Source organism: Cornus florida, unplaced genomic scaffold, assembly GCF_030987335.1.
Source record: "Cornus florida cultivar Cherokee Brave unplaced genomic scaffold, ASM3098733v1 CherokeeBrave_3.0.0_Hap2_Chr06, whole genome shotgun sequence".
NCBI lineage: Eukaryota > Viridiplantae > Streptophyta > Magnoliopsida > Cornales > Cornaceae > Cornus > Cornus florida.
In genome coordinates, this window is record NW_026775576.1 from 66,882,351 (window position 1) to 66,900,606 (window position 18,256).

Sequence of the window (18,256 nt, forward strand, 5' to 3'; positions counted from 1 at the left end):
AATATATATATATATATATATATATATATATATATATATATATATATATAAAATAACAGTTACCTGTATAGGTTGTGAACTGCTAGGTACCCTAGTAAAAAATTGATCAAGAGAAGTGGCAACACATTCCTGTACTGAATCAAGTCTCACTTTGTCGGTGACATGCTTCCAGTTACGATCCTCATCATAAGCTTTCACATCCTCATCTAACTCCATTGACAACTGACGACGGCGACGGTTATTGATTAGTGGTGGGACATCTTCTGCTGTTTGGTGATGGCTACTAGATCCTCCAACAATGTCACAATCATTATGAGATTTGAGGGTTAACTTTGGCACTGGCTTAGATGGGAGATTTGACTTCAGCCCCTTAATTAAAACCTTCCTGATTTTAGTTAGTTTCTCTGGTGGGGAAATCGTGCGTTTAGATTGCTTTGAGGTAGTTTCTTTCTGTGTAAATGGATCAATATATACGCTGGACCAACATTTGGCATATGCTCTGGTAATTGAGGATTTTTGGTGGCTTAAGGTTGAAGGAAGCAACGCATCACAACCAGAAGAATAATGAACGGATGAGTTCCAATGCTTTAAAAATTCCTCTAAGGTGCAAGTACGAAAGTCATTTTTTAATTTTCCAGGAATATCTTGATGGTACCCAAATTGTCGGCTAAATCTGTGTGGACTATACGGCTCAATGATAAGACGATCATTTTGGCACAATGTTAAATAACATGATCGAAGATTGATTAGGGTGTCAAAGTCAGCCTTTATCATCTCGCTATTATCTACAATAAGTCGCTCTTTTGAAGATCTTTTAGCCATTCGAGTTAAGTTTATTCCTTTACATGATCTGAATAAATTTTGGGCTTCAAAATGGTCAAAGTATCTTGCTCCTCCTTCGCCTGCATATAATGTCATTCTAGGCCAATAGTTGGTATTAGGAATGGTGAAATTAGTTCTGAAATATTCACTCAACCATCCGAATACATAGTGAATAGGAAATATGGCAGAGCAGCTTCCAAGATCTGGTGAGGAAACAATCTCGTTCAAGCCTCTGTAAATACTGGCCAGAACCGGGATGGAAAGACAAATGTTGCAGCCATCTGCTAACATGCTTGCGACCTTGAAAGTCCCAGGACGAATTATGTTGCCAGGGTGTGCAGGTAAGGCAAATTTGCAGAGCCAACATGCTAAAAAAGCAGCTAGATAAGTGGTGTCTCTCGATGTTTCATCTACACCAAGGTTGATAAATACTTCTTTCTCTTTAGTGGACATCGACCGGACAGGAGGGATCACACCAGACGGATTTTGAGTCCTCATAGGGCGGTGAACTTTATTTTTTGTTGATTTCTTTGAAAGTTTGGCATGTCTTGATGCACCTTTAAACCAGAAATTAATTCAGTCAGATATCTTCACATTCTGATCTCCTTTATACTTCTTGGAAAGTCTGTGGAAGGCCAAAAATAGGTGTTGACAACTCAAAGGGATAGAATTTTTGTTGTTGCCAGCTCTTGATAGTTCATCTGCACAAGGAATAACTTCATCATAAATTGTTCCTTGGTGAGGGAGACCACCTAGCATATATAGATCTTGAAGAGAAATTGATAGCTCGCCAATAGAACAATGAAGTGTATTAGTGGCTGGGCACCAACATTCAAGGAATGCTTTGAATACATCTTCATGACGATCGTAGGAAAATAGGGAGGCGAATAAAGCACCATATAGTTGTTGTTTTGATAGAAAGTCGTGGAAACGCGTCAAGACATCTTCTAACCACTCCCAATATAGTTCGGTGTATAGCAATTCAGTAGGAAGTTTATAGGGAATACTCCATGATATTTCCTTCGCCTGAACATTAAGACCCAATAGTGAAAACTGGTTTTCTTCAACAACTCTCTCATGAAGTGAAGAATTTAGTATCAAGGCTTTAGAGACAATAGATTCTTCATTAATCTGATCAGGACCAAAGTCGGTGAGTTCGCATGTGGCCATGCATGTCCAATGAGATGAACAATGTTTATTGTTAGAATCAGGCACTTGAATAGCATTGCGACCAAAAAGTGAGTCATATACACTTAATGTTGTTCCTTGGACTCGTTGACTATTTTTGCTCTCTAAGATAGTCAGCTTTTGCTTTACGAAACACTTGAACACCACCATGATGGATACTAAAGCTCAAATCGGTGTTGTCTAGAAGGAGGATTCAATTTCTGCTACGGTTGACACAAATCAAGTTGTTATACCCAATCAAGCCCTGCAAAGAAAAAAAGGGATTAGAAGAAAAAAAAAAAAAAAATGTTCTCCAGCGTGCGTGGAGTGAAAAAAAAAAAAAAGGTTCTCCAGTGTGCGTGGAGAGAGAGAGAGAGAAAAAAAAAAAAAAAAATATGTTCTCCTGCATGCGTGGAGAGAAAAAAAAAAAAAATGTCTCCTACATGCGTGGAGAGAGAGAGAGAAAAAAGAGAAAAAAAAAAAAAAAAAAGAAGCTCCTGCTAGCGTGGAGAAGAAAAGAGAAGAGAGAGAAGAAAAAAAAAAAAACAAACAAAAAAAAAAAAGAAAAAAGAAAAAAAGAAAAAAAGAAGAAGAAACACACGTACCAATTATTTGTGATCTGACAAGTCTTCAGAGATTTTTGGAATTGATATCAAACCCTACAATATTGAGGGTATATATAGGCAACAAGATACCTCCAAGTTGTATTGGGATTTGGACAATTCAATTTAATTAGGAAAGTACAATTAAGATAGGAAAAAAAAAAAAAAACAAAAAAAAGGAAACTTCAAGTCGCACTTGGAAAAAGAGACAAGTCTTGTCAAAATTGGGACTTGAAGTGAGGGCAATTTGTAAACACTAAAATTTAGTGGGGTTTGGTTTTAACGAATGGACCCATTAAATATAGGTCTATTATTTAAATAAATTATTTAATTTACCAGGCTTGGTCCACTTAAAATATTTAATTAGCCCAGCCCAGATAATTAAATGAAACGATAATTATTCCTAATAAAATATATTTTGAATAATTATCTTTAAGGATAATTATCACAATATAACCGGCCCGGCCCAGTTATAGTTTTATCCTTATCAGGAGATGACACGTGTTATCATCCTATTAATCCAAGAAACCAATAAATAGAGGCTTGGAGGAAGAAAGAAAGGGGGAGAGGATTCAGAATTCAGAAGTCTACAAATTCAGAATTCAGAAGTTCAGAGACTCAGAAATCCAGAGACTCAGAATTCAGACACAAATTCAGAATCAAAACCCAAAAGCGAAGAACATCAAGCACATCCAACAACGTGCCGTTCTTCATCAAATTCCACAGTGATTCAAGAATAAGCTCGTGCAGCCCTTGGATCCAACCAACCAAAGACAAGGAGATCGAATCAGATGACCATTCTTTTTTTTGTAAAAGATATTACAAAGAACTGTACTCCACATTCATAAATTAATAAAATTCTATTTTGCTCCATATTTTGTTTCTATTGCAGACTTACAAAATTTGTGTGTACAATATTGCATACTAATATTTTTACAAGGCTACGTGTAAGGCCGCGCATATTTGACCTTCTCCTTCTCTTGGTAAAGGAAGGAGTTTTTTGTTTTCTTGTTTTTGTTTTAATGAATGGTTTTACATGGTGACATGCGATTGTCTTGTGCTCCGTTTGATAGAAAGAAAGACAATTGAATGGAAGAAAGAAAAGAAAAGATAAATGAGATATCCTTAGGGAAAAGATGGGTAATTTCTCTTTGAATGAGACAACACCTTATTTTATTTGTTAGAGAGAATAGGAGAGAGATTGCTAAAATTGAGTTTATTTAATAATTATAGGTAGTATTGTAATTTAAATATTTTTATGAAGTCTTGTTTCTTTTCCTTCTTCTCCCGTCCAAATTTGAAGGGATGAAAAATTTGTGAAACAAGAAGGATAACTTATTCATCATTTTTTTTTTCTTCCTCCCTTATTTTCTCTCAACCAAACGAAAGAAATTTGTATTTTTTCATCATATCTTCTCTCCATCCTATTCCTTCCTTCATACCAAACATCTAACCATTTGGTGTCACATTAAAAATTACAATAATGTCAATTATATCATTAAAAAGATCATTAGTTCTTCACCTACCATCTTAAAAATAACCATTTGGTATCACATTAAAAATTAGAATAATGTCAATTATATCATTAAAAAGATCATTAGTTCTACACCGACCATCATAAAAATAACCATTCGGTAAAGGTCCCACAATTAGAATTCTTGATCAAATAAAAAATATCTCATGAGATCGGTCCCACTATTTACCTGGTATGACGGCAGCTGTGGTTGATTATGTAGTTAAAACCTGCCAAACTGTAAATAATGCATTCAATATTTGGGAATAAGAGAGAAAAAAAAGAAATGGAAGAAAACAAAAACTACCTTAACAAAAATAAGCTCGGTACAAACTCAGTTTTTAAATTTTTTTTGACCTAGTTGTTTTTATCGAGCAGGGTCGTGTTCGGACCTTTTTTGACTTTTGTGTCGTGGACATGATTCTAGAACTTTTTTTGTAGTAAAGTTTGGAGTGTGTAACGAGAGAACACTGAGAAAAAGAGAGAGTGCGCTATAGTTGGGAGGTTGAAATTTGTTATCTCTTGTTTTTTGTATAGTGAAATATTTTGTCGAATTTTTACCATAGCCGCAGGGACGGACCCAGAAAAATATATGAGGGGACTATCTTTAAAAAAAATTATTGTGGAGGGTCAATAGTGGAGTTTTTCTTTAATTTCAGTGGGACAAACTCAATTTTTTTGAAGTATATAATTCGAAAAAAGCTAAAATTAGTGGGTAAAATAAAAAAAAAAAAGAAAAAATTTCCGTGGGGTCAATTTCTCCCGTAGATTCGTGCCTGCATAGACGTACACTAAAACAGCCCGAAAAATAGTGAGAGAGAGAGAGAGCGCTAGGGTTTAGATGTTAAAACTTGTAATCTTTTGTTTTTTGTATGGTGAAAGTTTTTATGGAATTTTTATTATAAACTTAGATTTACGTAAACCTTTTTAGGGTTAATTTCATTAACATTTCTTTAGATTTGGCCAAATATCACATTGAAACACTTTTCGTTTCGAAAATTATTATCATTAACACCCCAAATCAATTTTCGATCATTGACACCGTCAGACTAGGTGTGAAATAACATTTTTATCATTATTTAGCCTTTTAATCTAAAATATCATAATTGTATAAGAACGAAATTACCCCCAATAATTAATTATCCACGACACCCTCACTCTCCCTCATACTTTCTTTTTATCTTCATACGCGGGCTACCTTTCACCACCATGGTTAGTTGTTATGAAATAAGGATCGAATAGAAGTTTACGAGAACAAACAGAAAAATTAATGACAATAAAATAAATAACGCACACATAAATGAGACAAGAATTTACATGGTTCGACTATACCTATATCCATAAAGAAAGGACAAAATAATATTTCACTATCGAAATAAAAAAATACAAGATAAAGTAACTTACATCCAAAATTTAATTACACCCAAACTCTCTCTTTCTCTCTCAGTGATACTCATACACTCAATTGATACTAATACAAACTCAAACTAATAATCTCATATGCCTTTCATCAAATGTGTGCAAGGTTATATATGCACTCACTCAATCGATATTGATACAAACTCAAACTAATAATCTCGGTGCCTTTCGTCAAATGTGTGCAAGGCTATATATAGTCCAAAAATACTAATGATACTTATATACTCACTCAATTGATACTGATACAAACTCAAAGTAATCACAAATGCCTTTTATCTAATGTGTGCAAGGTTATATATAATTAGTCCAAAAATACATCGTCTCGTATATTTCAAAGCTTTCACCATCACAGTGTCAAATGAGCTCACTGATTACGCATAAAAGTTGGCATTGTGAGGCTCGATACAGCTATATTCATATCCATGAAGCCGAAAAAGTTGACCAAGGAAATTGCCAACAAAGCGCATGCATACAGAACTTTGCAAAGGATGACTGGTGCAAGCTGGCAATCTCAATTTTGAGCCACATCATTTAGCACTAGTTGAATACATTATCAACAAGAGACTCATAATAGAAAAACACACAAATAAATAAAATAAATATACCCTTTATATAAATATATACACGCACAAGCACAAATTACTCTAATTTTTCAATCATCAAATCTATTGTGCTCTTTAATAAATTCATTTTTCAAAAAAAAAAAAAAAATATCAATTCAGTTTGAATTTTGAAGTGGTTTAAAAAAAAAAATTTATTTTTGTAGTGATTTAGGTGAATTTTTTTATAATGTGTATGAATAGTTTGATCGTAATATTATATAAAACAAATGAAATATGTTACTAAAGTTCAAGAATAAAAAATTTTGACTAATAAAACTTTTTGTTAATATGAATATAATGCATTATGCAAGTCCAGAGGTTAAAAAAGCATTATAGTACCAAAAAGAAAACCAACTATGCCTGGTGTGAATTAATTAATTTGCTTAATTGTTCTTATATTCTTATATTCTGATTCTTCCAAACATAAATTTCTAAAAACTTTTGCATCAAAGAAAAAAATTAACATAGGACAATAAGGAAACATTTTTCTTAAAATAGGAAAAATCTACAACAAACCAAAAATCTAAATCAAATCTAAATCTGCATAAATGATTTTTTCTCGGTGGCATATTTGATCATACAGAGCAAAATATTATTAAAAAAATTACATTGAAGCCAAAATAGAGAAATAGAGAAGCAATAATAAGTGGAAAAGGTAAAATTTGCGATGTGTATTTTGGTCTTTTAAATAACTTTATTTAGGGTAAAAGGGGTTTTTACAAAGTCAAATGGGTGTCAATGTCATTTTACATAAAGTAATTTTTGGGGTCTAGGTGAAAAATTGAACAAATGTTTATAATATAAGTGATAGTAATTTTCAAAAGGTGTTTCAATATGATATTTGGTCGAACCTGAACGGGGTTTAAGTGAAACTAACATATCTTTTTATTATTTATATATATTTTTTATCATGATTCTTAATTTATTTATTTAAAAAAAGTGGAACAACCCAATTTAAAAAATATAAAAATAAATAAATAAAAGAAGTTGTGATTAAATCAGATGTTTCCGTACAAATATAAATAGTAGGACAGCAAAAAAGTGAATTAAAAGAGAACTTGATCCTTTCTTATCCTCAGAGACACTGGAATAGTCAAACTTAGAATGCAAGGAGCATGTAGTGGCTCATTGAGAACATGCTGATGCATTATGTACCTGAGGTATATATGGCCATTGATCTGAATCTTTAAACTTATTCCGTTATCATCATAGGTTGGCCCTCGTACGGTTGTACCATAAAGATAGAGAACATCATTTAGACAGTCTTTAAGATTAGACCAGATCAACAATTCACAACTAACATAATTTCAAGTTTGCAACTCTGTTATTGACTACTGTTGAAGTAGTTTCAGAAAAATAACAGTGGAATGTGAATACTCTCTTTACCATGCATCAATCAGGATCTTCAGTTGGTTCTTTACCTCTTTACTTTGTATACAAAAATGTGGTGTATATCTAGGTGCTCATTATTTTGTAATTTGCAGTCACACGTCCTTTTTTATATTTTAACCATCAAAAACTTGTAGCCGTAACATGCGTGAAAAGATAGTAGCTAGCTAGGAAGAGTCTTCTTGGTTTTTAATGCAGCTGCTTTTGGAGAAGTAGACTATTAGTGTGAGACCTAGGGACGAGCAGGTCAATCGAGGAAGTGTAATTGTAGTAGAAGGTAAGAGATGGAGAGGGCGGTAAAAAATAAAGTGGGACGAGATTGTTAAAAACGATTTAAAAAAAAATTAAATATAGTGAGTGAGTTGGCATGTAATAGAAAAGATAGGAGAGAGAGAGAATGTGATACCCCTTAATTTTCACGTGTAGGTTGGCCAGGTCCATCCCCGAAAATACGAGAATATCAAAACAATTTAGTATTTAAATGAACCCAGAATACAAGAAGAATAAAAAAAATGAATAAATCGCTGAACGAAATTCTATTAATAAAATAAAACCTCCTTGACAAAAATAAATTCCATGAAGTTAAAATTCTAAAATATAACTCGGGAATCCTATAAGTTAAGGACCTCTAAACCATAAACTATTAATTCACCAGATATCTAACAATAAATAACAATACTAAAAAGTAAACAAGATGAGTAGATGAATGACAGTCTCTCAGCTGCGGATCTTCAACCTCGAGATTGGAACTTCTAATAACCTGAAAAATAAATCGTGGGTTAGACCCACGAGCAAGTTCCCTCTACTAAGCCTCTAAAAACCAATAAATAAAACATCTCTAACCAAAATCATCCTAATTAAAGTTTTAACCTTTAATATAAGATGATACATATATAATATATAAAGAACATGTTCATTCATATATTTCTTGAAATCCAAGATCATAAACAATGATAAGACTACCTCTATATTTAAACTAACCATCAAGTACATTCCACTTTTAAAAAAAAACTCTTTTAAACCTAAATTCCATATTTAAACAGTTATTTAACCATTTAAATAATAAATAATAATCCAAGGAATATTTTCCTTTAATCCAAATCCCAATATCCACCAATGTATGATTTTATTTATAAAGATTATGTAGCAAGGATCTATACTTTGGCAACTCCTCCAGGCCTTCGCTAATATTATTTTATTAATACTATAAAATAATATATTATCTTTTAAATATTAATTTATTATAATATAAGAATAATTATCACCTCCAACTTATAAACATAATATCCATAGATGTATATTTAATCATCTGACTTACCTAACAATTTATTTATAATTTGACAACTCATTCATGCCTCCGCAAATATTTATTTATGTTTTAGCAAATCAACCATGCCTCTAGAAGTATATTTATTTATATTATAACAACTTAACCATGCCTCTATAAGTAATTTATTTATACTTTGACAAATCAACCATGCCTGTTAAATGACAATCTGTTTATGTCTTGGCAACTCATCCATGCCTCCAAAAATATGTTTTTATCCATACTATTAATTAGCAATTCATCCATGCTTCATATGTATGTATTTTATTCATACAATTAATAAGACAATTTATTTATACTTTTAGCAACTCATCCATGCCTCCAATTTAACCATGTACCAAACTTTACAATTAACTATGAAATGAATTATACATAGGCACTCCATGCAAGTTATAAGCATATAACTAATTTAAATAAACAACCTATTATGATTTCATCAACACCACCATCACATATATAAACATGTTAAATATCAATGAACAACTTACTAATTGATTAGGTTATATTTATTTATTTATGTGTGGCAGTATAACATGTAGGCGTATATAACACGTAGGTTACACAATCTAGCAATGTCCAAATAACACATTACACATTAAATATAAATATTACGAATTATTTGATCAACACCCAACCAATACAAATTATCTAAATTGGTTAAAACAATTATGGGATAAGATATATACATATACAAAATTCGTACTGTCTTTCAACTCAATTTTGACAAGGTAAACATACGTTTCACGAAATTTTCGTAAAATATAAAATTGTAGATAATCGAATTTCCATTCAATAGTGGGGGATTTGAGCCATTTTGACACTCGAGGAAAGAGATACAGTCTAAATATTAAAACGGGAATTGGAGAAAGTTTCCTAGTTGAAGAAGGATTCTTCCTTTTCTTCTAATCAATTTCTTCACATGCATTTATCCTATGTCTAGGTGATTAACATGCCAATCTAATCTATAGATTTTGATACCCAATGTGATAAATTTATGAGTTCTAAGAGGAGAGTTATAAAAGAACTTGCCTGAAGGTTTCGAAACGAACAAATCCGACGTCCTCTTTCTCTGATCCGGTCTTTTCTTTGTCAGCCTTCTCTTCTTCTTTTTCTCTGCTTCTCTTATTTTTTTTTAACGTGAAAAACCTTTTAACAATATAACCTTATGTGTATATTTAAACATATTAATACCCTAATCCTATTCCTAGTAAGACTATCCAAATAAAAATAATAATAATCTTAAATAAAATATATACACATATATTATATTATATATATAATTATTTATTATATATATATTCCTCACCCAATAAAAATAAATAAAATATATTGCCAATCCTCCTCCACGTAGGACTCTAACTATATTAATATACATAAAACATATAATATATGTGTGTGTGTGTGTATATATATATATATATATATATATATATATATTATGTAATATATATTTATAAATCTTTTTGAACTATACTTACCATGTATATGCATATAGTCCTATACATATATACTTACTATAAATATATAATTCTCTATATAATTATATATATATAATCCATTTAATATGCATAATATATATATATTAATATATATACTCATGCATAAATCTATAGGTCTTTAAACCATCCAAAATCCTTTGAGACTTCCTTCTCCATCCCAAGACCCAAATCCTTTGGTCCAAATAATCGAAGCCCAATGCATTAAATTTAAACAAATAAATAAATACTTAATATTAAAACAACTAAATACATGTAGCACATAATCTAATAAGAATTAACAACCAACTCATACCATACAACTAAAAATTAACACGCCAACAAATCAATCAACAATCAAGCACATCAACAAATCAATCAACAATCAAGCACATCATCATACCAATAAATCAAATAAACAAGTAAACAAATAATTAATTTAAAACAAATAAATTCATTAAATTCATTTAAAGACAATTAATTTAATTAAATAATTCTTTAAAATATAGGAGTATTACAGAGAATTCATGTGGCCGGTTCCATTCATATTGAGTTAAGTCAAGACGACGACGACGACGACGACGAAACTATTAGTGTGAGTTCTAGGGCCTCCTTCTGGAAGTGTTATTATTGAACATCACGGAAACCCTGTGATTTCGGTCCATGCATTTGGGCTTGTATTTGCATATGAATAGCCAAATCTGGGTGATTAGTTTTGACCATCCAATCTCCATTTCCGTTCAGGATAGTGTGTACTCTGTCACTTCAATCACTGTATATGGTATGGTTTTTCAGATTTACATTCACGATTCAATACCACTGCATTTTCTTTGTCAGCCCTTGTCATGCAGACACGCATATGATTCTAGCCTAGTTTCTGTGTCGTTGGAACTGTCTAGTGGGATCCTCTCCTCTTTCTGTTCTGTTTGCTTTACCAAACCTGCTGTCTTTACAGGTTAAAAGTGTGGAACAGGAACTCGATGCTGAAGAGGAAGAGGCAGCGTTAACTGGGAGGTTTGATTAGTTTAATTTACAAACATGTCAATTTCCAAAAAACTAAAAAAAAAGAAATTAGAATCTACGTTTTGCAAGTGATATGTAGATAAACAGTGAAATCAAAGAGGAATTTGCTACCCTCTGCTAATGTATATATTGTAAGTCCATCCACTTCTTGTATATATTGGTTAAATCTATGAGAGACTCAGATAATTACACTAATACGTGATATAAACATGTTATCTTTTGCGGGGCAAGCGCTTCAATAAGAGTTCATATATATTTATGTTGCATAATGGTGTTGAAATTTATGGGTTTTCTTTTAAGAACTTTTGTTATTTACCTGTCTCTTTTATTTATTTTGACATGGTACAATTCTCTGTTATTGACTGGATATGGGAGTGATCACCGGTTGAATATTATTTCGCTAAAAAATGTTTGATATAAGAAGGATATGTGTAAAGGGTTTTTAGCGATGGGTTCAGACTTAACATGTTTAAGTTTAATTATCTGAACCTATCAAGATAATGACTTGTATTAACTATGTGTTGAAAAATAGTTTGTATATGTGCAATGTCTTTTGTATTTATGTGGTTGAATATTTTTGCATTGACGCAGACAAACTCCTCTGATTTTTAAAATAGTTATGGGACTAGTATCTTTTTAATATAAATTAATAAATTAGAGAACCTTTGTCAATAAGCTCTGAAAATCCTCCCCCAAACATAGGGTTCTTTATTTTCTCTGTTTTGCGCAATAGGGGAGAGAAGGATTTTATAACGAGTAACACCCCTTCAAAGGTTCGACCATATTATATTGCATACTAGTATTTTTACATGGCTATGTGTAAAGCAGGGTATATTTGACCTTCTCTTACCCACGGTAAAGGCAGAGTTTTTTGTCTTCTTGTTTTTGTTTTAATGAATGGTTTTACACGGTGACATGTTTGGTAGAAAGGAAGACAACTGAATGGAAGAAAGAAAAGAACAAATGAATGTGGCATCTTCAGGGAAGGGAAGAAAATGAGACAACACCTTATTTTATTTGTTAGAAAGAAGAGGAGAGAGATTGTTAAAATTGAGTTTATTTAATAATTATAGGTAGTATTGTAATTTAAATTTTTTTATGAAGTCTTGTTTCTTTTCCTTCTTCTCTTCCTTCCAAATTTAGAGGGATAAAAAATTTGTGAAACAAAAAGGATAACTTATTCATTATTTTTTTTCTTCCTCCCATATTTTCCCTCAACCAAACGAAAGAAGTTTGTATTTTTCCATCATATCTTCTCCGTCCTATTCCTTCCTTCGTACCAAACATCTAACCATTTGGTGTCACATTAAAAATTAGAATAATGTCAATTATCATTAAAAAGATCATTAGTTCTTCACCTACCAGGCTACCATCATCAAAATAACCATTTGGTATCACATTAAAAATTTGAATAATGTCAATTATATCATTAAAAAGATCATTAGTTCTACAGCTACCATCATAAAGATAACCATTTGGTAAAGGTCCCACAATTAGAATTCTTGATCAAATAAAAAATATCTCATGAGATCGGTCCCACTATTTACCTGGTATGATGGTAGCTGTGGTTGATTACGTAGTTAAAACCTGCCAAACTTTAAATACTCCATCTGTCCCAATTTACTTGTCGTCTTCGAAAATTGTGACTTGTGAGTCACAATGAGTCCCAATTTTCTAAGAGGACAAGTAAATTGGGACAGAGGGAGTAATGTCCCAATTTTCTAAGAGGACAAGTAAATTGGGACAGAGGGAGTAATGCATTCAATTTTTTGGACAGAGGGAGAAAAAAAGAAATGGAAGAAAACAAAAACTACCTTAACAAAAATAAGCTCGGTATAAACTCAGTTTTTTAAATTTTTTTGACCTAGTTGTTTTTATCGAGCGGGGTCGTGTTCTGACCTTTTTTGACTTGTGTGTCGTGGACATGATTCTAGAACTTTTTTGTAGTAAAGTTTGGAGTGTAAACAGAGAACATTGAGAAAAAGAGAGAGTGCGCTAGAGTTGGGAGGTTGAAATTTGTTATCTCTTGTTTTTCGTATAATGAAATATTTTGTAGAATTTTTACCATAGCCGCAGGAACGGATCCAAAAAAATATATGAGGGGACTATCTTTAAAAAAAATTATTGTGGAGGGTCAATAGTGGAGTTTTTCTCTAATTTCAGTGGGACAAACTCAATTTTTTTAAAGTATATAATTCGAAAAAAGCTAAAATTAATGGGTAAAATAAAAAAAAAAAGAAAAAATTTCAGTGGGGGCAATTGCTCCCATAGATCCGTGCCTACATAAACGTACACTAAAACAGTCGGAAAAATAGTGAGAGAGAGCACAGGTTTAGAGGTTGAAACTTGTAATCTTTTGTTTTTTGTATGGTGAATTTTTATTATAGATGTAAATTTACGTAAATCTTTTTAAGGTTAATTTCATTGACACCCCAAATCAATTTTTCATCATTGACACCGTCAGAATAGGTGTGAAATAACATTTTTACCATCATTTAGCCTTTTAATCTAAAATATCATAATTGTATAAGAACCAAATTACTCCCAATAGTGAATTATCCACGACACCCTCACTCTCACTCATACTTTCTTTTTATTTTCGTACGTGGGTCACCTCTCATCACCATTGTTAGTTGTTATAAAATAAGGTTCGAATAGAAGTTTATGAGAACAAAAAGAAAAATTAATGACAACAAAATAAATAACGCACACACAAATGAGATAAGGATTTACATAGTTCAACTATGCCTATATCTATAGGGAGAAGACAAAGTAATATTTCACTATCGAAATAAAAAGATACAAAATAAAGTGACTCATACCCAAAACCTAATTACACTCAAACTTTCTCACTCTCAATGATACTTATGCACTCACTCAATTAATACTAATACAAACTCAAACTAATAATCTCACATGCCTTTCGTGCAAGGCTATATATAGTCCAAAAATACTAGTGATACTTATACACTCACTTAATGGATACTAACATAAACTCAAACTAATAATATCAGATGCCTTTCATCAAATGTGTGCAAGGCTATATATAGTCCAAAAAATACTATACACTTGCTCAATTGATACTAATACAAACTCAAACTAATAATCTCAGGTGCCTTTCATCAAATGTGTGCAAGGCTATATATAGTCCAAACTAATAATCTCATGTGCCTTTCATCAAATGTGTGCAAGGCTATATATAGTCCAAAAATATACTGTGTCTTATATTTCAAAGCTTTCACCATCACAGTGTCAAATGAGCTCACTGATGACGCATCTACAACTGTATTTGCTTCACTAAAAGTAAGCATTGTGAGGCTCGATACAGCTACATACGACATATCCATGAAGCCGAAAAAGTTGACCGAGGAAATTGCCAACTAAGCACATGCATGCAGAACTTTGCAAAGGATGACTGGTGCTAGCTGGCAATCTCAATCTTGAGCCACATCATTTAACACGAGTTGAATCGTTATTAACAAGAGACTCATAATAGAAAAACACACAAATAAATAGAATAAATATACCCTTTATATAAACATATACACGCACAAGCACAAATTACTCTCATTTTTCAATCATCAAATCTATTGTGCTCTTTAATAAATTCATTTTTCAAAAAAAAAAAAATCATCAATTCAGTTTGAATTTTGAAGTGGTTTAAAAAAAAGTTTTATTTTTGTAGTGATTTAGGTGAATTTTTTTTTGTAATGTGTCTGAATAGTTTGGTCGTAATACTATATAAAACAAATAAAATATGTTATTAAAGTTCAAGAATAAAAAATTTTAACTAATAAAACTTTTTGTTAATATAAATATAATGCATTATGCAAGTCCAGAGGTTAAAAAAGCATTATAGTACCAAAAAAGAAAACCAACTATGCCTGGTTTGAATTAATTAATTTGCTTAATCTCTAAATTAATTATTCTTATATTCTGATTCTTCCAAACATAAATTTCTAAAAACTTTTGTGTCAAAGAAAAAAATTAACATAGGACAATAAGGAAACATTTTTCTTAAAATAGGAAAAATCTACAACAAACCAAAAATCTAAATCAAATCTAAATATGCATAAATGATTTTTTCTCGGTGGCATATTTAATCATACAGAGCAAAATATTATTAAAAAAATTACATTGAAGCCAAAATAGAGAAATAGAGAAGCAATAATAAGTGGAAAAGGCAAAGTTTGCCATGTCTATTTTGGTCTTTCAAATAATTTTATTTAGTTTGAAAAAAAAAAATGATAATTTTATTTAGGGTAAAAGGGGTTTTGACAAAGTCAAATGAGTATCAATGTCATTTTACCTAAATTAATTTTTGGAATTTGGATAACAAACGGAACAAATGATTATAATGTAAGTGATAATAATTTTCAAAAAGGTGTAGTGAAATTAACTTATCTTTTAAGTGATAGTAATTTTTAAAAAGGTGCAGTGTAATTTTCAATATGATATTTGGCTAAACTTAAAGGAGGTGTAGTGAAATTAACCTATCTTTTTATTATTTATTTTTCTATCGTGATTCTTGATTTATTTATTTATTTTTAATTTAAAAAAAGTGGAACAACCCAATCTAAAAAATATAAAAATAAATAAATAAATAAATAAATGAAGTTGTGATTAAATCAGATGTTTCCGTACAAATATAAATAGTAAAGCTTCCAAGTAGGACCGCAAAAAAGTGAATTAAAAAGAGAACTTGATCATTTCTTATCCTCTCATATGTAAATCATCGAGATATAATAAGATAGGGGTCCCCACTGTCACCTACCTAGGCACGCCTTAATGAGTGTTACGTTATATACACGCACAAGCACAAATTACTCTAATTTTTCAATCATCAAATTTATTGTGCTGTTTAATAAATTCATTTATCGAAAAAAAAAAAAATCATCAATTGATCAGTTTGAATTTTGAAGTGGTTAAAGAAAAAAGTTGTATTTTTGTAGTGATTTAGTAATATTATGTAAAACAAATAAAATATGTTATTAAAGTTCAAGAATAAAAAAGCATTATAGTACAAAAAATTTTTATAACTGATAATTTTTTTTGTTAATATAAATATAATGCAAGCCCAGAGGTTTAAAAAGCATTATAGTACAAAAAAATAAAAAAATAAAGAAGAAAAAAACCCAACTATGTCTGGTGTGAATTAATTAATTTGCTTAATCTCTAAATTAATTATTCTTATATTCTGATTCTACCAAACTTGCATTTCTAAAAAATTTTGTACCGATCCCTAAAAAAAAAAAAAAATTAACATAGGACAATAAAAAAATATTTTTCTTAAAATAAGAAAAATCTACAACAAACCAAAAATCTAAATCTGCATAAATGATTTTTTTCTCTGGCATATTTGATCATACTCTGCAAAATATTATTAAAAAAATTACATTGAAGCCATAGAGAAAGAGGACGCAATAATAATTGGAAAAGGCAAAGTTTGCCACGTGTATTTTGATCTTTTAAATAAATTTATTTAGGATAAAAGAAGTTTTGACAAAGTTAAACAGATATTAATGTCATAATACATAAAGTAAATTTATTTATTTATTTTTTTGGATCTGAACGAAAAATGAAACAAACGAAAAGACAACTTGATCTGATCACGATACTTTCTTATCCTCTGATACGTAAGTCATCGACATGTTATGATATAGTGGTCCCACTGCCACCTACCTGGGCCTGCCTTAATGAGGGGGGTTACTTTAGCTGACAAATGATGACTCTTTTTGAACCACACGACCAGTCTCCCATTTGTCACCATCAAAACAAACGCAAAAAGACAAACTTGCCCACAACTTTGAGAGATTTTTTGTTTTTTACGTCGTTATTACTCGTTAAGTCCAGCATTAATTGATTTGAGTTACCTTAACAATATCTCAAATATGGCGGCTGTCGGTACATTCGAAGGACCACGTCAGGATAATATTATCGTAATTATTTCTATTTGTATAAAACAATAAAAAAATACACAATTTTTGAATTACTCATTACTATTCATATTATATATATATAGCTAAGATTTTTTAAATTTTTTTTTCATACTATAAATTCAAGAAAGCACATTCAAAATATTGCCCATAACAAAATTAGAACTCTACCTCTCCGTTAAAAACAAAAATCACACTAGTGCATGTGAAATTACGTTTATAATATATTTTAAGAATAATACTTGCCTAATCATTGATGAATAGATCACTCATACTTACCACTGTAATCTAATCATAAATTCACACATATTAAATTTATTCATATTAATTTTTTAATCGTTATGTGTGCATTTGTGATTGGACCACATAATGTTAAGTAAAAATGAATGACCTAATATTGTCGATTTTGTATTAATTATAACAATTAAATATATTTTTTTAAAAGGTAAATACCTATACACTTACAAGGTTGTTGTTATCAAACTATTTTTTTTTAGTAGAAGTGAATGTACTTATAAAGCATCTCAGATAAATAAGAAAAAAAATCAATTTTTTATTTTTTTTATATATAGTAACATATTATATTATTGTTTTATTATTATATCTTAGTGGTTTCCATGTAATTTATTTATTTTGAAATTTGAAGGTCTAAAACAGGTTTTGGCCTTTTTTGTTGTGAAGAAAAGGCTAAAGAAGACGGAAAATCTAGATATCCATTGGAGAGACGTGAGAGAGTAGTGAGATTGGAACATGCCTTTATTTAAGCTTTTGTCGTGCGTGTTAGCAGCCTTTTTTTTTGTATTTTAGTCCTTCACTACCCTAAAGACCCCACAAAACATCTACATCAGAGGCGTTACGATGGTTAGTTTCCAACTTACTTTTTGACTTTGAAATAAATAAAAATAAAATTTTAAATTTAAATTTAAAGTGCTAATTCAATACCTCCGACATAACTTATGTTTTTTTCATAATAAAAAAAAG